This window comes from Arachis stenosperma, chromosome 10, assembly GCF_014773155.1.
Source record: "Arachis stenosperma cultivar V10309 chromosome 10, arast.V10309.gnm1.PFL2, whole genome shotgun sequence".
NCBI classification, from domain to species: Eukaryota; Viridiplantae; Streptophyta; class Magnoliopsida; order Fabales; family Fabaceae; genus Arachis; species Arachis stenosperma.
The window spans coordinates 93,074,350-93,097,341 of NC_080386.1; the positions used below are offsets into that span (position 1 = coordinate 93,074,350).

At 39.4% G+C, this 22,992-nt stretch overlaps 1 non-coding gene across 1 annotated transcript; it reads left to right on the forward strand.

The window, feature by feature from the left end:
• Window positions 1-20,137: 20,137 nt before the first annotated feature.
• LOC130959663 (small nucleolar RNA R71) lies at window positions 20,138-20,245 on the forward strand. The gene has a single exon (XR_009078733.1). It is a non-coding gene; the product is annotated as a small nucleolar RNA R71 (small nucleolar RNA).
• Window positions 20,246-22,992: the final 2,747 nt, after the last annotated feature.

Here is a 22,992-nt window from a genome sequence, read left to right on the forward strand (position 1 = left end):
TTAACACGCATATCATGGCATCGAATGGTAATAAGAGAGGATTAAAATTAGCTAAATTAAGACCAAAGAAACATGTTTTCAATCATAGCACAAAATCAGGAAGGAAAATGTAAAACCATGCAAATTATATGAATAAGTGTGCAAATACTTGATAAAAACCACTCAATTGAGCACAAGATAAACCATAAAATAGTGGTTTATCAATCTCCCCACACTTAAACATTAGCATGTCCTCATGCTAAGCTCAAAAGAAGCTATATGAGTGAAGAGGAATGGTAAAAAGTATGAGATGCAACCTATCTGTATGAATGGAACTAAATATGAAATGCTTTTACCTACTTGGTTAAAAATAGATAAACCTTTCAATAACAAATATGAACTGAATTTCACTAATTCAAATCATAAAAATGAAGTACAAATAACTTGCAAGAAGAAGATGGCTCATGAAAGTCGGGAACAAAAAATCGAGCATCGAACCCTCACTGGAAGTGTATACACTCTAATCGCTCAAGTGTTTAAGGTTCGATTCTCTCAATTCTCTACTAACGTTGCTTTCTAAGACTTGCTCTTCATCTAACAATCAACAAAATTTTAATGCACAAATACACATATCAAGAGGTCTTTTAAGGGTTGTAATGGGGTTAGGGTCAAGGTAGGATTGTATTTGGTCAAGTGGACTAAATTTTGAATCCTTAATTAACCTAAACTTCTCACCTAACTTAGGACAATCTATGTAATCATAATATAAAGCCTAACTACCCATTAACTATGTTTTGCCACATATTCATGCATCCCAGTTTTAGTATAACTCATATGCATTGCTTTCACCATTTACTTTGGGACATTTTGTCCCCTTTTTATATTTGCTCTTTTTTTTCTTTTTCTCTTTTTTTTCTTTTTCTCTTTTTTTTTCTTTTTTTTTCTTTCGTTTTTCTCAATGCATATGATTAAAGTATTGAATACAATAATATGTGCTTAACTATTGTTTTGCACATTTTCACAAGAAGTCTAACATACTCAATTCCCAAACCAAACGTTTCCAAACCCACTTTCCCCACACTTAATTCATGAACACTCTCACTAGTCTAAGCTAACCAAGGATTCAAATTAAGGACATTATTGTTTTCTGCCTAGAGTTAATGATGTGCTAAAGTAAAGAACAAAGGGGTAAAATAGGCTCAACTTTGGTTTGCAAAGGATAATGAAAGGGTAAGGCCATATGGGTATGTAAGCTAAGTGAAACAAGGCCTCAATCATATAAGTATATGCATACATTAAACCATGGAAATATAGAATCAAGCAAGATATAGATCACAATTTTAGAGAGAACAACACATACCAAAACAAAATATTGGTTGATAAAATGCAACCAATCAAATAGGCTCAAAATCTCACTGGTTTTGTGTGTTCGAACTCTAAACCATGTTCCAATATAATATTTCTTCAAACAAGTTTACCAAAAATTTTATTCAAATTAGTGAAATGCTATAAAAAAGTTTATTTAATATGCACAAAATCAAACAAGTAGTTGGTAAAATATGCACAAAATCAAACAAACATGCAATTACACATGCAAATGCAGCAATGAACTAACAAAGAAAAATAAAAATTAGTATTGAGAAGGAACTAAATAACCCGCGAAAATCAGTATCAACCTCCCCACATTTAAAGATTGCACCGTCTTCGGTGCATGCTGAGATGCGCAAGTGGACGGGTTGCTCCAACTGATGCTCTTTCTTTAGTGGATTATGCAGATGGACTTGTTGTTCGCCCCATTTAGAAACTTTTCCTTTCCCTTCTCAGTGGCCACCCTGAAAGAAGAGGAACAGGAGGAAAAGTAACCCAGAAGTAAAGATAGAAAACAAATAAAATATGGGTGGGTTTATGCCGTAGAATGAGGGTCTCAATTACATGGTAGCTACAACATGCAAGCGAGAAAACAATAGAAGCAAATGGCATATCAATAGTGCAAAAAGTACAATAATGGGGGAGAGAGTGTGGGTAATGAAAGACAATATAGGTGCATGTCAATGCAAATGGAATACAAGTATCACAAAAAATTAGCATTGACCTATAAATAATATTACCCAACAATGAAAACAAGTCACGAAGCACTAAAAGAAAGCAAGAGAAATGGAACAGTAGAATAAGAACATTTAACACCAATAAAAAATAATAAACATAAAAAAGAAAATAAAAACATGCATACAATTAAAATGCAATGAATGAAAGAATATAAATGTAATAAGGAAAAGAAAATGAGAAGGAAGGGGGAGGAGATGAAAGTAGCAAATGAAGAGGAGATAATTAGAAAGGAGAGATAAAAGTAGATGAATGGAATATGGGAAGCGACGCGTAAGCGTCGCCCACGCGTACGCGTGGGTGTGCAAAAGAAGAGGCGATGCGTAAGCGTCGTCCACACTTACGCGTCGGTGAGCAAGAATCCAAGTGACATGTAAGCGTCGGTCACGCGTACGCGACCAGCACCAAGGCAGCACAACTCCCGGCCAAATCACCCATTGACGCCGATCTGGCAATCCACGCGTACGCGTGGCTAATGCTTACGCATGGGTTGACTAAAATACGGGTGACGCGTACGCGTCCCCCACGCGTACGCGTGGGTTGGCTTGTGCTCAAGGCACTCTTCCTGCATAGCTCCCGTATAACATTCTGTAAGGTTTAACGTCGCATGTGACGCGTGCACATGGTTCACGCGCACGCGTGGAACACGCTTTTCTCTCTCTCTCTCTCTCTCTCTCTCTCTCTCTCTTTCTCTTTTTCTTTTCTATTTTTTATGCGAAATACAGATGCTGATGTAGACATGATGAATGAACACTAATAAAAATAGAATAAAGTAAAACGAAGAACAAAACAAAATTAAATAAAGCTAAGACTGAAAAAGAACGGTCATACCACGATGGGTTGTCTCCCACATAGCACTTTTAGTTAAAGTCCTTAAGTTGGACATTTGATGAGCTCCTTGTCAGGGCGGCTTACGCTTGAACTTTTGCACCCGTCTTTGTGTTGACCACCATTATTCCAACCGGGTGGCAAGCAATCTGAATTCTCACTGAAGTGTCCAAACAACTTCCTAGACCCATTCAATCGAGCTCTACACCAACCTTTACATTTCAACTTAGAGCATACAACCATATTGAACCTTGCATGACAACTCCTATCACTTACCATCTCCCTCTTACGCTTAATGCAACAAAGAGCTCTAAGTTGACCATCCGTCTCCAGTAGCCCATATTCAAGTGAGAAAGTAAAGGTTAAGGACAAGAATTTTACCCACTTGAATGTTGTATTGGATGGTAGTGGCTTTGGGAGAGGAGTTTCCAATGATTGTGCAAGCTCCAATCCCTTGTGCTCTTCTTTGAATTCTTCCACCTCTTTACAAGCCTTTTCAACTGCAACTGCTTCCTCTTGGTAGCTTTCTTCCAATTCAATCTCTTCTTCATTTCTTACCAAGGGCATGGGAGAGGGTTCAATTGTAGATAAGGATTCATCAACATGAAGACTTGCTCCATGATCATCTTCACCAAGGGAACTTGTTTCTTGATCTATTCCGTCCAATTCTTCATATGGAACATGTCTTGGAGGTTGTGCACTATCCTCCTCAACATCAATTTCAATCTTCTTGGGGGAATATTCCACAGCTCTAGATTCCCATGGGGGTTCAGCATCTCCTAAGTCTTCAACCACGTTCTTCCTCTTCAGCTATTACGGCTTCCTCCACTTAATTTAGTATAAAATTGTACTCCTCCTTGATGATTTCCTTTCTATGACAGCTCTTTTTAACTACTCCTTCATTTTCAAGGGTCTCTCCTACCTCCATATTTTGGGCCTCCTCTTGCTCCTCTGGAAATAAGGTTGCGTGTAACTGATCCATTGCGATTGCGTCCCTAAGACGATCCCTCCTCTCTTGTTCCATGTCAATAGCATCATTGGGATCATGTTGCTCTTGGATTGATGGATATGGGTATTCTTACACGGATGGTGGCGGTGCACTGAAGCCTGAGGATTGAATATTGGAGGTGGAGGGTTGGTCCCTGTGGGATATAAGATATTGGAGTTTAGAGGTGAGACCAATGAGATTAGAGATAAGTGTGTTGTTATCCAATGGGGGTTGAGGTGGATAGGAGGGTTCATTTGTTGGGAAGAATGGTTCATGATAGGAAGGTGGTTCTTCTTGATAAGGATAAGGAGATGGTATTTATTGAGGTGGTGGTTCTTGGGAGTAATTGTGCTGGAATGGGGGTGGTTCTAAGTATGGTTCACAAGGTGGATAAGGGTTAGGGTCATATGGAGGTGAATGGTAGAAAGGGGCTTGTGAGTATGGTGGTTCAAAGTTATGTTGAGGAGGGGGCTCATAGGTATAATGTGGTGGGTGTTGATTGTCACAGAAAGGTCCACCATAACCATTGCTTTGATATGCATCACAGAATGGTTGTTGATATTCCATTGGAGGTGGTTGTTGCCAAGAGAGTTGATCAAATCCTTGTGGCTCCTCCCATCTTTGAGTGTCCCAACCTTGATGCATGTTCTCATTGTAATCTCCTCTTCCTGCAACACAACTGTAACCAGAGTCATAGCCAAAGGGGTGAGAGTTCATAATAGTAACAAAAAATAAAACAAAAACTAATAAAAATAAGCAACTAAGTCCTAAAGCTAACAAAAACTAAGAAAAAAGAAAAAGCAAATATTTACAATAACCAATAATAAGGCACACGTTTGCAATTCTCCGGCAATGGTGCCATTTTGACGAACGGATTCCTCGTGTGGTCTAGAATTTCACAAATATGTTCTCGTTGAAAGTATAGCTTCTAAACCCACAAAGAATCCTTTCGTGCAAAAGTTTGGTTGTCACAAGTAACAAACCCCTAATAAAATTGATAACCGAAGTATTCAAACCTCGGGTCATCTCTCAAAGAATTGCAAGGAAGTGTGTTATTATTGGTTATGGGTTTTTCTGAGAATTTTTAGAGTTGGGCAATGGAAAAATAAATAATTATAAATTAAAGGAAGGAAAATTAACAGGAGGTTTTATGTAATTGAAATAAAAAGCCTTGACTAGGAGAAGATTAATCGGAAGTTCTATCCTTGTTGGATGTTCCCAAGTATAATAGTAAGAGGTTGTTGTTCCACTTAGTTATCCTTTATTGAATAAAGGAAAGTTAAGTTGAGAGCCAACTTCTATTCACAAATACACAAATCTTTTCCCTTGGGAAGGATTAGCGTTAGTGGCTAGAGAGCCAACCAACAATTTACAATTATTATTTAACTCTGGAGTCTTCCAACTCAAGGGTCTCCAAATATTAATCTAACTCCCAAGTCAAGTTGGGAATCTACTCCATTGACATAGTAATTGAACTTAATTGAGAATAATCAGCAAATAAAGAAATTAAATAGAAAAATACTCTTTGCATTAATAAATTGACAAGATAAGAAGCTAAATTAAAGTAATAGAATAATTAAAAGTAGAAGAGAAACTAAAGTAAAGGAATATTGAACCTGGAATTGGGAAGAAATAAGCCTAAGACTAATAGAAATCCTAAATCCTAAAATCTAGAGAGAGGAGAGAGCCTCTCTCTCTAGAATCTATATCTAAAACCTATAGTTGTGTGAATGAAAACTGTCTCTAAATGATTCTCCCACTCTACAGCCTCTAATTTGTGTTTTCTGGGCCGAAAACTGGGTCAAAAATAGCCCAGAAATTACCGATCGCTGAATTTTCGCAGAAATGACACGTGCATGTCACCTAGATGTATGGTCACTATAGCAAATTATATATCATTTCGAAGCCCCGGATGCTAGATTTCCAACGCAACTGAAACCGCCTCATTTGGACCTATGTAGCTCAAATTATGATCGATTGACTGTGAAGAGGTCAGTGCTGACAGCTTTACAGTTCCTTCAACTTCTTGTATTCCTTTCACTTTTGCATGCTTTCTTTCCATCCTCTAAGCCATTCTTGTCCTGTAATCTCTGAAAACACTTAACACACATATCATGGCATCAAATGGTAATAAGAGATGATTAAAATTAGCTAAATTAAGACCAAAGAAACATGTTTTCAATCATAGCACAAAATCAGGAAGGAAAATGTAAAATCATGCAAATTATATGAATAAGTATGCAAAGACTTGATAAAAACCACTCAATTGAGCACAAGATAGACTATAAAATAGTGGTTTATCAGGACCCTATCGAGTCACAGAGGTACTGGGGAAAGGCTACTACAGGGTGTCCGAACTCGAGGGGCGAGAGCTACCGAGGTCATGGCACGCCTGCAACCTAAGAGGGTATTATAGTTAAGAGGTAATAAAAAGATCTTAGGCCAAAGGTGCACTCTTTTTCCTGAAAAAGTTTTTTAACAAGACACCAAGCCAAGATATGCAAAACTACCTAACTTAGAAGGGTAAAAACCCATATGTATATATTTTTCCTATATGTTTACTTTCTATTTGAATAAAACTTTTCAGATTTTTTCTACAAAGCCTCTCTACAGGTCGGCAAGGTGAAAATCAAATTCGTCGACCGACCGCGATGAAAACCGAATTCATCATCTAGTCTCGACAAGATCGACAAAAGTGTAAACCAAATTCATTGTTCGATCAAGACGAAGCTACAAGTCGGCAAGGTGAAGAACAAATTCACCGTCTGATCACGACAAAAGTGACAAAGTTATAAAAAGTAATCCATAAGCTGAGGCCTGGCTAGCCTTGACTAAAAATGGATTACTAGAAATAACTTAGAAGGGACCGACATGAAGAAGTCGGCCCAAGCCAATTAAAGCGACAAAGTTATAAAAAGTAATCCATAAAAAGAGGCCTGGCCAGCCCTGATTAAAAATGGATTACTAGAAATAACTTGAGGAGGACCGACAAGAGAAGTCGGACCAACAAAAGGTGTGCGCTAGAAGGGACGCAGCTCTGCCCAAAAAGCCACAACTCCACGACAAGGCTATCAAAATTATTCAGACTGACTAAAAAGTGTTCTACAAGAACACTAAAAAGTTGTCGGACAAGTTAGCTCCAAGGACCACCTTGACCAAGCAAAAAGTGGACTAAACCAGAAGTGATAAAAAAAGAGGTCGGACAAGAAAGTACCAACACTCTACAAAGATCCACAAAAGGGACAAAGACATCTCGCAACGGCCAGAGGAAGACCAGGAATGCTTTTCTGAAAGGTACGAAGTCTTGAAAAAAGACACTACTTAAAAGGCAAAAGCACAAATCAAAACGACGCTAAAAAGTCATCTAAACAAACTATAAAAAGGTTTCCCATCGGAACACTTCCTAAAAAAGTTGTTGGATTATGACTAAAAAGCCCGAGCAGTGAAGACAAACAAGTCGGAAGAAGGCTGAAAAGTCCCCTCAACAACTAAAAGGGGCAATACCAGACTTGCACAAGGAGAAACTACTCAAGATCGACCAAAGTCAGGATATTTGAGCACGACTTCTCCAAAGAGATCGAAGCTCAGAAAGCACAACCTCAGGGAAAGATCGAAACTCAAGCAGGGGCACTGTTCATGCATCGGTTCGAACTATAGAGGATCGGGTTGGCCGACGACTTAGAAGGATGGCCCATGGCCGACCTCTTAGAAGGTTGGCCCATGACCGACCTCTTGGAAGGTTGGCCCATGACCGACCTCTTCACAAAGAGCTCGGCCAAATCGCCATAAGAGGCCCAAGCAAGCCCAAACGAAGGGACACAGCCCAATCTAAAGGCAGTCAAAGCCTAGAAAGGATAAAGGCGGTTCCCCTTAAAGATAAGATGACTTCACTCAAAGATAAGATAAGATAACTATTTTATCTCAAAGGAAGATCACTCCACACTATTATAAATACACTGGAGCACCTAGGTATAACTCGTACTCTGATTCAACTAAAAACCTGCTTAAAGCCCATGCTAATTTAAGCATCGAAGTCTCTTGCAGGTACCACCACCCTCTGGTGACGAAGGATCCGCAGCACCACCAAGTCCAACAAGTCAGACACATCAGCTCCGACTGTCACCACAGATCTCGTCCGAGATCTACATACAATTTCAGGTAACCCTCGGAACAATTTCCACTTAGAAAAATCTTCAGGCGCACCCTAACAGATACGAGAAAGCAACATAACTCCTCAAACCTGCTAGTATACTCAGTAACAATCATCTGGCCCTGCTTTAATTGCATTAATTCAAGTTCCTTGGCATTTCTGGCCGAATTAGGAAAGTATTTCTTATATAATTCTGCTTGGAAGACCTACCAAGGAATTGCAGCACCATTAGGCTGCAGGATACGTCGTGTTCCCTGCCACCAATACTGAGCCTCACCTTGCAGCTGATAAGTTCTAAATTCAACCTATTGCTCCTCAAGAACCGGTTGGGCCTACAATGCCCGTTCCATAGCAAGTGTCATAGGACCATCCTCATCATTATTGTTCCCATGATTACCTTGATTGATCTGATTACCTAGTGCCTCGGTTGTCACCTGCTGGACGAGAGAATTTAGTGTTAGTCTAGAATTTCACCAAATATAGATTCTCTTCGTTGCAAGTATAGTCTAGACCAACAAACAATCCTCAAGATCAAATGTTAAATTCCAAATCAAATATAAACCGAGAGTAGTTCAACCTCGGGTCGTTCTCTATAGGAAAGCAATTGAAAGTGTTACGCTCTTGGTTGTGGAGGCAAAAAGGACTGGTTTCCAAATCAAAGAACGAAAGATTAAAGGAACTTAAGAAATAAAAGAACTAAGCAATGATCAAAATTGTAATTAATGCAAGTAAAAAGAAGACAAGCTCAAAACACAGTGAAAATGCTATAAATGCATAAAGAGCCTTGACTAGGAAATGAGGATCCAAGGAATCCTATCATTTTCATAACCACAACTATGATAATTATGATGAGTCAATCTTGCCTAGTTAACCCTTAACATCGAGGAGTAAGTCAAGCAAGCATAATTGACCTTAATCCATAAGTCCTAGCTAACTTACCAAACTAGTTGATAAAAAGCTAGCATCAATGGAAACAAGAGTCAACTAACTCCCCAAGAATTATCACTAAATGTCGGACATTATGACTCTAGTATCCTAGGAGCTCGAACTCCAAGCCAAGGTGTGAAAATTTACTCAAAACCTAAAGTTGACATTTTCACAAACACCTTGTGTGCATAAAAGCAAAACATAGAAAATTGCAAGGACAAATAGAAAACTATAACCAACTATCAACAATATCAACAAGAGACAAGCAATCAAGTATAAAGAAAACATAAAACATAAAATTCATTTATCAAAACTTCAAGAAACTCAAAATTGCAAATATGAACAAAGTAATTTGAACCAAAAGGAAATGAAAGTAAATGTTGCTATAATTAAAGAGGGAATTGAGAGTACTTACAATTAAAGAAGCAAAATCCAAAATCAAAGCTTGCTATAAAATGCTACATGAAGACTACATAAACCCTAGGAGAGCTCTCTACCCTACACTACTCCTATTCCTACTAGTATGGAAAATTATGTCTAAGTCCTAATACTACCTAATCCTTCATATGTATTGAATTCCCCTTCATATAGCATCCATATTCAGCCTTCAAGCCTTCCAAAATGGGCCAAAAGCCCCCAGAAAACGTGCAGCACGTGTTTCATTATTGAAATCACGTGCAGATCCTGTGCGTACGCACAAATGTATGCGAACGCACACTTGGCTAAAAGTTGACCTGTGCGTACGCACAGGTGCTTGTGCACACGTACACATGAAAATTCCTTCTTGTGTGCACGCACGCTTGCTTGTGCGCACGCACACATCACTGTGTGTGCTTTTCCTTGTTTTCTTCATGTTTTCTCCTTGTACATGCTTTCTTCCACTTTTGGCTATCCATTCTTGCCTCTATGACCTGAGATTACTCAACAAATATGTCATGGCATCAAATGGAATAAAAGTGGAATTAAATTGCTCAATTCAAGCATAAAATCGCATGTTTTCACATTTAGGATCAAATTAGGGACAAACACAAAAGTATGCTATTTGGGTGCTTAAGTTTGAGTTTATGTTCTAAAAGCCATCCAAATTGATTCAAAATATATAATCAAATATGGACTCATCAATTCTCCCACACTTAGACAATAGCATGTCCACATGCTAAACCAACAAGGAGAAGGATGAAAAGGGGTAATCAACTTTTTAAATGCAACTATCTATATGCATGCCAGTATGTATATATGTTATCTATAGCTATATCTCTATCTATAGTTTCCTATGAAGTTGGTGAAAACAGATAATCAAATTCCCAAGCAAGTATAGACAAATAGGGCCAAGCAAGGAAATAATCCAATGCAGCAAAAATCCAGAGAATTGATTCAAATTTCAAAATGAAGCAACTTGCAAGAATTCATGATAAGAAGTGGAAACATAGAATTGAGTAATTGAGCCCTCACTAGGTGTGTATACACTCTAATCACTCGGTGTTTAAGGGTCAATTCACTCAAATCTCCACCTAATCCTACTTTCAAGGTTTTGCTTTTCATCTAACAATCAACAAACAAGTGATGCATGAATGCAATTATCATGAGGACTTATTTGGGTTGTAATGGGGTTAGGGTTAAGGTGAAATAGATATGGCTAAGTGGACTAAAATGATTGAATCCTTGATTAGTTTAAATTTTTCACTCAACCTATATCAACCAAATCAAAACAAAATGCAATCCTAACCTTCCATTATTTCTTTTTCACCAACACTCATGTATGCTTTATCATTCAAATCACATATGCATCTCTTATTCACTTTTCTTTGGGGGCAACTTTCATCCCCTTTTTTTTATGAAATAAATGCATATGGTTTAGTAGTTCAAACATTATTGTTCCCATTTTCCAAAATTTTCAATGAATACCCAAAAATAAACATTTTCTTTACCAATGCTTCCTAAAATTCCCCCACATTTAAATGAAACACACTCCTCAACCTAAGCTAATCAAGAATACAATCAAGGTAAATCCTAGTTTTTTTCTTGAGGTTGTGATGTGGTGATATTAAAAACAACGGGGTAAATAAAGCTCAAAGGGGGTTAACAATGGTAGACGCAAAGGGTAGGCTATATGGGTAAAGTAAGCTTTAAACAAAGATGGCCTTAATCATGCTCAATACAATTCAAAACATCAATCATTCGAAATAAAGAATCAAGCAAAACCAAGATTACAATCATAGAAGAGATATAGCACACAATGAATAAAATTAGTGGTTAAAATGTGTAACCACTCAATATAGCTCAAATACTCACAAGGTATTTGTTCTCTACTCTTCTATGTTCCATAAAAATCATTCAAACAAGTTTAAAAACAATTTTCCAAATCAATTCTTTAGAAATCCTTGACACAAAATTCTTGAAAATCTTTGTTGTTTTTCACCAAAATTATTTCCTATATGTATATGTATGTTGTGATGGATGCAAATTTTTTAAAATTTCCTAGTTCTTTTCCTAATTTTCAACAAGCAAAAAGTAACATGAACAATTAGGATCAAAATGAACTAGGCATATACTATTCACATCATCCACTCACAATCCATATCTATACTATATACCAAGCAATATAAAGTGCAATATATCTATATACCAAAACAAAAGTGCAATACTAAAGATGACTAGAAACAAGTACTATATACAAACCAAAGTAAAATGTGCATAAGTCAAAGTACTAAAGATATCCACAAAAAGCATAATAAAGACTGAAAATAAACTAAATGACAAGTGTTCAGGAGAGAATGTTTACACCCAAAAAATAGTAGATCCTCCCCCACACTTAGATGATGTACGGCCCTCCGTGCCAAAGAATCGGACCGGGGTGATCAACTCTGCTAAGCTCCACCGTCTGACGGTGGTGGGTGGCGATGACGCTGATACACAATGATGGTGTTGGAAGGCTGTGCGGTGGTCTTAGCTACCGGCTCCTCAACTGACTAATAAGCTGGCCCTGCTGCTGTCTCAACTATCGGCTCGGCTCCAGCTACTGGCTCCTCAACTGTCTGAGCTACTACATCCTCATCCGTGGGCTCCTCCACTTTCTGTTCAGAGGGCTCGACTTTCGGCCAACTTCAGCTACTAGTTCCTCTGGTGCCAGCCCGACGGTCTCAAGCTCATGCTCCGGTGTATCCGGAGGAGGTGGCCCAGGGTCTCGACCCTCGAACTTCGCCACAATCCACTGGAAGCGGTGAGCGTTACGGTGCCTAAAATGGTGGAGGGTCTCAAGGATCTCCTGACCCTTCTCAAAGGGTGTCTGAGGTCGGGGTGTAGGCACAAGAGGTGCAGGAGGTGCTGAGGGCTCTGCTACTGATGGCGGCTCAGTGGTCTTTCTCTTCTTTTGTGGCGGTCCCTCACAGTCGCCGTATGGCAGGAATGGCTGCTTACTGATGAAGACAGACGTCCGGTCTGTTGGGCGTCTCTCCACTCCAAATAAAGCAGCTAATCTGGTGATTATCGATGGGGAGGGAATGTTATATTTCTGCTGTTGAGTCACCTTCCACATCGAGTCTCTGATAAGGAGAAGAACATAGATGTTCTTCCCCTCCAGAATAGCCCAAAGCAAAACCGCCACACGGACCCTAATGTGAGTGGCATGCATGCTTGGCAGGATATAGTCAGCAATGATCTGTTGTCAGATCCTCACCTCAGGATTTAGGTCAGTGCACGTGATGCTCTGTGGGACTGCATTGTCTCCCCTGCTGTACTTCCATTTGGCCTCAGGAGTGCCAATTTTTTTTAGAACCACGTCCAATGAAAGCTTGCCCGATGTCAATTCCTTCACTATCTGAGGGTAAGCGTCACGAGCCAGAGGAATATGTGGAATCTCTAAGAGGGCCTCTAAAGCATGATCAGAGGTGTCCAGTGCGACACCTCTCAGAAAAACAGTTGTGGCATCCCTCTTAAGCAGATTTTCGTAGAATTCTTTGACTTGGTGTTCATTGATTTCCACGAGGTCGAATCCTATGAATTTCCAATGATAAAAATTTAGTCGGTCAAGAATTTGGTCCGCATATTTCTCCGGTAAGTTCAGCTTCCTCTCGTAGTGAAAGGCTTTATTTTCCATTTTTTATACTGTTCTTGGGCTTCTGCATTGATGAATGTATCCGGTAAGGTACTCGGAGGTGCAGGAGGAGGACGAGCCAAAGGATTGGCTTTCTCTTTTCCTTTGCAAGGCATCCTGAAAAAAGACAAAAAAAAAACAGAATACAACTCAGGAGAAACAGATAAAAATCACAAAACAGATAGGAAACAATCAAATAATTTGAGTAAGAGCCAATAAGGGAAACAAACACTCAATTAAGGGAAAACATGTACAAAGCAGTCAAATGCTCAAAAGGAAATGTATTTACCCTCAATCAAGCAACCTAAGTAATATAAAAGAGAATGAGCAACAATTGAAGTACATATATGACTTAGTGTAACAATGCAAGTGAATTGAATTGAAAGGATTTGATTATTGCAATTTTGCATATGAAATTGGAAGACTTAGCAAAAAGTTATGCAAAAAGCAATAATCAAGGCAATAGTGGGAGCCTGCACATATTCATGTTGAGAAGATAAGAAATGATCACATATACATAACTTCTTGTCCAAAGCAATACTTGATTGAAAAACAGATTGCATTGCTCAAAAACATAAAGGAGCAAGTGGCGATGTATATAGTTATCCATTTTTTTTAAAATTTCTTGAATAGGCAGCAACATCAATTCACAAAACAAAATCAGGCTATGTACTTGCAATGTACCAAACAAATTCCAAAATTGGTAAGTTTAAAACTAGTTTGGTGTTTAAGCAAAACAAATGAGCAAAAAGTACATAACTCAGAGCATCCACTAAAGTATGATATGCACAGCAAATATTGACATCAAACAACAGTAATCACAGTTCTAGCTTCCAAGTTTAGTTTGATGTTCAAGCAAAAATTGCACAAGGTACATAATCATAGTTCAAGCTCAGTCCTCATTCAAAACTAACATAAAACAGCACAAGTATAAATAACAATGCATAATGGGAAGAAAATTTAAAATCTATGCTGATCAGACACAGAAATTGAATCAAAAAGTCCATTCAGGCATTTCATCAGGCAGGTTATGTGCAGAATTAAAAAGCAGCAATTATAGTTTAGTTTAGCAGTAAAGCAGTGGTGCACGAAATTGTGATCATCAATGGCGCCATCAACATGGTACGCTCATTGCAATCTCAACTCTTTATCACAATTCCGCACAACTAATCAGCAAGTGCACTGGGTCGTCCAAGTAATAAACCTTACGCGAGTAAGGGTCGATCCCACGGAGATTGTTGGTATGAAGCAAGCTATGGTCACCTTGTAAATCTCAGTCAGGCAGACTCAAATGGTTATGGATGATATATGAATAAAACATAAAGATAAAGATAGAGATACTTATGTATTCCATTGGTGAGAATTTCAGATAAGCGAATGGAGATGCTTTGTCCCTTCCGTCTCTCTGCTTTCCTACTGTCTTCATCCAATCCTTCTTACTCCTTTCCATGGCAAGCTTATGCAAGGGTTTCACCGTTGTCAGTGGCTACCTCCCATCCTCTCAGTGGAAATGTTCAACGCACCCTGTCACGGCACGGCTATCCAGCTGTCGGTTCTCGATCATGTCGGAATAGAATCCAGTGATTCTTTTGCGTCTGTCACTAACGCCCCACAATCGCGAGTTTGAAGCACGTCACAGTCATTCAATCATTGAATCCTACTCAGAATACCACAGACAAGGTTTAGACCTTCCGGATTCTCTTGAATGCCGCCATTAGTTCTAGCCTATACCACGAAGACTCTGATCTCACGGAATGGCTGGCTCGTTTGTCAGGCGAGCGCTCGGTTGTCAGGCGATCAACCATGCATCGTGTATCAGGAATCCAAGAGATATTCACCCAATCTAAGGTAGAACGGAGGTAGTTGTCAGTCACACGTTCATAGGTGAGAATGATGATGAGTGTCACGGATCATCACATTCATCAAGTTGAAGAACAAGTGATATCTTGGAACAAGAACAAGCGGAATTGAATAGAAGAACAATAGTAATTGCATTAATACTTGAGGTACAGCAGAGCTCCACACCTTAATCTATGGTGTGTAGAAACTCCACCGTTGAAAATACATAAGAACAAGGTCTAGGCATGGCCGTGAGGCCAGCCTCCCAATGATCTAGAGATCTAAAGTGATCAAAAGATTCCAAAGATCAAAAGATGAAAATACAATAGTAAAAGGTCCTATTTATAGAGAACTAGTAGCTTAAGAATTACAAAGGTGAGTAAATGACATAAAAATCCACTTCCGGGCCCACTTGGTGTGTGCTTGGGCTGAGCATTGAAGCATTTTCATGTAGATACTCTTCTTGGAGTTAAACGCCAGCTTTTATGCCAGTTTGGGCGTTTAACTCCCACTTTGGTGCTAGTTCCGGCGTTTAACGCTGGGAATTCTGAAGGTGACTTTGAACGCCAGTTTGGGTCATCAAATCTTGGGCAAAGTATGAACTATCATATATTTCTGGAAAGCCCAGGATGTCTACTTTCCAACGCCGTTGAGAGCGCGCCAATTGGGTTTCTGTAGCTCCAGAAAATCCACTTCGAGTGCAGGGAGGTCAGAATCCAACAGCATCTGCAGTCCTTTTCAGTCTCTGAATCAGATTTTTGCTCAGGTCCCTCAATTTCAGCCAGAAAATACCTGAAATCACAGAAAAACACACAAACTCATAGTAAAGTCCAGAAAAGTGAATTTTAACTAAAAACTAATAAAAATATACTAAAAACTAACTAAATCCTACTAGAAACATACTAAAAACAATGCCAAAAAGCGTACAAATTATCCGCTCATCACAACACCAAACTTAAATTGTTGCTTGTCCTCAAGCAACTGAAAATCAAATAAGATAAAAAGAAGAGAATATGCAATGAATTCCAAAAACATCTATGAAGATCAGTATTAATTAGATGAGCGGGGCTTTTAGCTTTTTGCCTCTGAACAGTTTTGGCATCTCACTCTATCCTTTGAAATTCAGAATGATTGGCTTCTTTAGGAACTCAGAATCCGGATAGTGTTATTGATTCTCCTAGTTAAGTATGATGATTCTTGAACACAGCTACTTTATGAGTCTTGGCCGTGGCCCAAAGCACTCTGTCTTCCAGTATTACCACCGGATACATACATGCCACAGACACATAATTGGGTGAACCTTTTTAGATTGTGACTTAGCTTTGCTAGAGTCCCCAATTAGAGGTGTCCAGGGTTCTTAAGCACACTCTTTTTGCCTTGGATCACAACTTTATTTCTTTCCTTTTTTTTTCTTTCTTTTTCTCTTTTTTTTTCTTTCGTTCTTTTTCTTCTTCTTTTTTTCGCTTCTTTTTTTTTTGTATTCACTGCTTTTTCTTGCTTCAAGAATCATTTTTATGATTTTTCAGATCCTCAGTAACATGTCTCCTTTTTCATCATTCTTTCAAGAGCCAACATTCATGAACAACAAATTCAAAAGACATATGCACTGTTCAAGCATACATTCAGAAAACAAAAGTATTGCCACCACATCAAAATAATTAATCTGTTATAAAATCTGAAATTCATGCAATTCTTCCCTTTTTCAATTAAGACCATTTTTCATTTAAGAGAGGTGATGGATTCATAGGACATTCATAACTTTAAGGCATAGACACTAAGACACTAATGATCATAAGACACAAACATGGATAAACATAAGCATGATTTTTCGAAAAACAGAAAAATAAAGAACAAGGAGATTAAAGAACGGGTCCACCTCAGTGATGGCGGCTTGTTCTTCCTCTTGAAGATCTTATGGAGTGCTTGAGCTCCTCAATGTCTCTTCCTTGTCTTTGTTGCTCCTCTCTCATGATTCTTTGATCTTCTCTAATTTCATGGAGGAGGATGGAATGTTCTTGGTGCTCCACCCTTAGTTGCCCCATGTTGGAACTCAATTCTCCTAGGGAGGTGTTAATTTGCTCCCAATAGTCTTGTGGAGGAAAGTGCATCCCTTGAGGCATCTCAGGGATCTCATGATGAGAGGGGTCTCTTCCATTGGGCGCCCTCTTCACAAATGTCAGTGAGGACTTGGTCCAACCTTTGATCAAAGTTGACCCTTCTTGTGTAAGGATGTTCATCTCCTTGCATCATGGGCAAGTTGAATGCTAACCTCACATTTTCCGGACTAAAATCTAAGTATTTCCCCCGAACCATTGTAAGCCAATTCTTTGGGTTCGGGTTCACACTTTGATCATGGCTCTTGGTGATCCATGCATTGGCATAGAATTCTTGAACCATTAAGATTCCGACTTGTTGAATGGGGTTGGTGAGAACTCCCCAACCTCTTCTTCGAATCTCGTGTCGGATCTCCGGATATTCACTCTTTTTGAGTTTGAAAGGGACCTCGGGGATCACCTTCTTCAAGGCCACAACTTCATAGAAGTGGTCTTGATGCACCCTTGAGATGAATCTCTCCATCTCCCATGACTCGGAGGTGGAAGCTTTTGCCTTCCCTTTCCTCTTTCTAGAGGCTTCTCCGGCCTTGGATGCCATAAATGGTTATGGAAAAACAAAAAGCAATGCTTTTACCACACCAAACTTAAAAGGTTTGCTCGTCCTCGAGCAAAAGAAGAAAGAATAGAGGAGAAGAAGAAGAAAATGGAGGAGATGGAGGAGGTTGTGTGGTTCGGCCAAAAGGGGAAGAAGTAGTGTTTAGGGTGTGTGAAAATGAAGGAGTGAAGATGGGTTTATATAGGGGTGAAGGGAGGGGTAGGGTTCGGCCATTATAGGTGGGTTTGGGAGGGAAAGTGGTTTGAATTTGAATGGTGAGGTAGGTGGGGTTTTATGAAGGATGGATGTGAGTGGTGAAGAGAAAGATGGGATTTGATAGGTGAAGGGTTTTTGGGGAAGAGGTGTTGAGGTGATTGGTGAATGGGTGAAGAAGAAGAGAGAGGGTGGTGGGGTAGGTGGGGATCCTGTGGGGTCCACAGATCCTGAGGTGTCAAGGAAAAGTCATCCCTGCACCAAATGGCATGCAAAAATGCGTTTTGAGCCAATTCTGGCGTTAAACGCCGGACTGGTGCCCATTTCTGGCGTTTAACGCCAAGTGCTTGCCCATATCTGGCGTTTAACGCCAGTCTGGTGCCCCTTTCTGGCGTTAAACGCCCAGAATGGTGCCAGACTGGGCGTTAAACGCCCATCTGCTAGCCTTACTGGTGTTTAAATGCCAGTAGGTTCTTCCTCCAGGGTGTGCTATTTTTCTTCCTGTTTTTCATTCTGTTTTTACTTTTTCAATTGATTTTGTGACTTCTCATGATCATCAACCTACAGAAAACATAAAATAACAAAGGAAAATAGATAAAATATAACATTGGGTTGTCTCCCAACAAGCGCTTCTTTAATGTCAGTAGCTTGACAGAGGGCTCTCTTGGAGCCTCACAGATACCCAGAGCAATGTTGGAACCTCCCAACACCAAACTTAGAGTTTGAATGTGGGGGTTCAACACCAAACTTAGAAGTTGGTTGTGGCCTCCCAACACCAAACTTAGAGTTTGACTGTGGGGGCTCTGTTTGACTCTGTTTTGAGTTTTGAGAGAAGCTCTTCATGCTTCCTCTCTATGGTGACAGAGGGATATCCTTGAGCCTTAAACACAAAGGATTCTTCATTCACTTGAATGATCAGTTCACCTCTATCAACATCAATCACAGCCTTTGCTGTGGCTAGGAAGGGTCTGCCAAGGATGATGGATTCGTCCATGCACTTCCCAGTCTCTAGGACTATGAAATCAGCAGGGATGTAATGGTCTTTAATTTTCACCAGAACATCTTCTACAAGTCCATGAGCTTGTTTTCTTGAGTTGTCTGCCATCTCTAGTGAGATTCTTGCAGCTTGCACCTCAAAGATCCCTAGTTTCTCTATTACAGAGAGAGGCATGAGGTTTACACTTGACCCTAAGTCACACAGAGCCTTCTTGAAGGTCATGGTGCCTATGGTACAAGGTATTGAAAACTTCCCAGCATCTTGTCTCTTTTGAGGCAATTTCTGCCTAGACAAGTCATCCAGTTCTTTGGTGAGCAAAGGAGGTTCATTCTCCCAAGTCTCATTACCAAATAACTTGTCATTTAGCTTCATGATTGCTCCAAGGTATTTAGCAACTTGCTCTTCAGTGACATACTCATCCTCTTCAGAGGAAGAATACTCATCAGAGCTCATAAAAGGCAGAAGTAAGTCTAATGGAATCTCTATGGTCTCATTTTGAGCCTCAGATTCCCATGGTTCCTCATTGGGGAACTCAGTGGAGGCCAGTGCACGCCCATTGAGGTCTTCCTCAGTGGCGTTCACTGCCTCTTCATCCTCTCGAAGTTCGGCCATGTTGATGGCCTTGCACTCTCCTTTTGGATTTTCTTCTGTATTGCTTGGAAGAGTACTAGGAGGGAGTTCAGTAATTTTCATACTTAGCTGTCCCACTTTTGCCTCCAAATTCCTAATGGAGGACCTTGTTTCAGTCATGAAACTTTGAGTGGTTTTGATTAGATCAGAGACCATGGTTGCTAAGTCAGAGTGGCTCTGCTTAGAATTCTCTGTCTGTTGCTGAGAAGATGATGGAAAAGGCTTGCCATTGCTAAACCTGTTTCTTCCACCATTATTGTTGTTGAAACCTTGTTGAGGTCTCTGTTGATCCTTCCATGAGAAATTTGGATGATTTCTCCATGAAGAATTATAGGTGTTTCCATAGGGTTCTCCCATGTAATTCACCTCTTCCATTGAAGGGTTCTCAGGATCATAAGCTTCTTCTTCAGATGAAGCATCCTTAGTACTGCCAGGTGCATTTTGCATTCCAGACAGACTTTGAAAAATCAAATTGACTTGCTGAGTCAATATCTTGTTCTGAGCTAATATGGCATTCAGAGTATCAATCTCAAGAACTCCTTTCTTCTGATTTGTCCCATTGTTCACAGGATTCCTTTCAGAAGTGTACATGAATTGGTTATTTGCAACCATTTTAATTAGTTCTTGAGCTTCTGTAGGCGTCTTCTTCAGATGAAGAGATCCTCCAGCAGAGCTATCCAAAGACATCTTGGATAGTTCAGAAAGACCATCATAGAAAATACCTATGATGCTCCATTCAGAAAGCATGTCAGAAGGACATTTTCTGATTAATTGTTTGTATCTTTCCCAAGCTTCATAGAGGGATTCACCTTCCTTCTGTCTGAAGGTTTGGACTTCCACTCTAAGCTTACTCAATTTTTGAGGTGGAAAGAACTTTGCCAAGAAGGCATTGACTAGCTTTTCCCAAGAGTTCAGGCTTTCTTTAGGTTGTGAGTCCAACCATATTCTAGCTCTGTCTCTTACAGCAAAAGGGAATAGCATAAGTCTGTAGACCTCAGGGTCAACCCCATTAGTCTTGACAGTGTCACAGATTTGCAAGAATTCAGCTAAGAACTGATGAGGATCTTCCAATGGAAGTCCATGGAACTTGCAATTCTGTTGCATTAGAGAAACTAATTGAGGCTTAAGCTCAAAGTTGTTTGCTCCAATGGCAGGGATAGAGATGCTTCTCCCATAGAAGTCGGGAGTAGGTGCAGTAAAGTCACCCAGCACCTTCCTTGCATTGTCGGCATTGTTGTTATTTTTGGCTGCCATGGTTCTTCTTCTTTGAAGATTTCTGTTAGGTCCTTGGAGAGTTGTGCCTTAGCTTCTCTTAGCTTTCGCTTCAAGGTCCTTTCAGGTTCAGGGTCAGCTTCAACAAGAATGCCTTTGTCTTTGTTCCTGCTCATATGAAAGAGAAGAGAACAAGAAAATATGGAATCCTCTATGTCACAGTATAGAGATTCCTTGAGGTGTCAGAGAAAAAGAAAAATAGAAGGAAGAGGGAGAAGAATTCGAACTTAGTGAGATAGAGTTCGAATTGTGCATTGAGGAGGAGTGGTACTCCATAAATAGAAGGATGTAAGAAGAGGGGAAGAAATTTCGAAAATTAAATTAAAAAGATTTTAAAAACATGTTGAGAAACTTTAATTGATTTTCGAAAATCAAGAGTGGGAAAGAAATCAAGTAATTTTTGAAAAAGATTTTGAAATTAGAAATCAAAAAGATATGATTAAAAACTGTTTTGAAAAAGATGTGATTAAAAAGATATGATTGAAAAGTCATGGTTTTAAAAAGATATGATAGAAAAGATATGATTTGAAAAACAATTTAAAAAGATTTGATTTTAAAAAATAATGACTTGACTAACAAGAAAAGATATGATTCAGACATTAAACCTTTCTCAACAGAAAAGGCAACATACTTGAAATGTTGAATCAAATCATTAATTGATAGCAAGTATCTTTGAAAAAGGAAAGAAATTGATTTTGAAAACATTTGATTGAAAAGATTTGATTTGAAAAAGATTTGATTTTGAAAAATTTTGAAAACTTGAAAAAAATTTGAGTTGAAAACAAAATCTTCCCTCTTGTGTCATCCTGGCATTAAACGCCCAGAATGGTATCCATTCTGGCGTTTAACGCCCAAAATGCTACCCTTTTGGGCGTTAAACGCCCAGCCAGGTATCCTGGCTGGCGTTTAAACGCCAGTTTTCCTTCTTCACTGGGCGTTTTGAACGCCCAGCTTTTTCTGTATAATTCCTCTGCTGCATGTACTGAATCTTCAGTTCCCTGTATTATTGACTTGAAAATAGAACCAAGATCAAATAAACAATGCATGCAAGACACCAAACTTAAAATGAGACACTAGACTCAACAAGAAACATAAAATATTATTGGTTTTTATGATTTTGTAATTTTTTTTGGATTTTTCGAAAATTAAGTGGAAAAGAAAATAAAGGTATCAAAATTCTTAATGAGAATTCCAGGAATCATGCAATGTTAGTCTAAAGCTTCAGTCTAAAGGAATTAGACATGGATAGCCAAGCTTCAGCAGGACATTGCATTCAAGAGCTAAATTGATTAGAATCAATCAGCTTTGGTGATGATAAGAACATCACCTTGAAACACTAGAATTCATTCTTAAGAACTCTGAAAAATACCTAATCTAAGCAACAAGATGAACCGTCAGTTGTCCATACACGAAACAATCCCCGGCAACGGCGCCAAAAACTTGGTGCACGAAATTGTGATCATCAATGGCGCCATCAACATGGTACGCTCATTGCAATCTAAACTCTTTATCACAACTCCGCACAACTAACCAGCAAGTGCACTGGGTCGTCCAAGTAATAAACCTTACGCGAGTAAGGGTCGATCCCACGGAGATTGTTGGTATGAAGCAAGCTATGGTCACCTTGTAAATCTCAGTCAGGCAGACTCAAATGGTTATGGATGATATATGAATAAAACATAAAGATAAAGATAGAGATACTTATGTATTCCATTGGTGAGAATTTCAGATAAGCGAATGGAGATGCTTTGTCCCTTCCGTCTCTCTGCTTTCCTACTGTCTTCATCCAATCCTTCTTACTCCTTTCCATGGCAAGCTTATGCAAGGGTTTCACCGTTGTCAGTGGCTACCTCCCATCCTCTCAGTGGAAATGTTCAACGCACCCTGTCACGGCACGGCTATCCAGCTGTCGGTTCTCGATCATGTCGGAATAGAATCCAGTGATTCTTTTGCGTCTGTCACTAACGCCCCACAATCGCGAGTTTGAAGCACGTCACAGTCATTCAATCATTGAATCCTACTCAGAATACCACAGACAAGGTTTAGACCTTCCGGATTCTCTTGAATGCCGCCATCAGTTCTAGCCTATACCACGAAGACTCTGATCTCACGGAATGGCTGGCTCGTTTGTCAGGCGAGCGCTCGGTTGTCAGGCGATCAACCATGCATCGTGTATCAGGAATCCAAGAGATATTCACCCAATCTAAGGTAGAACGGAGGTGGTTGTCAGTCACACGTTCATAGGTGAGAATGATGATGAGTGTCACGGATCATCACATTCATCAAGTTGAAGAACAAGTGATATCTTGGAACAAGAACAAGCG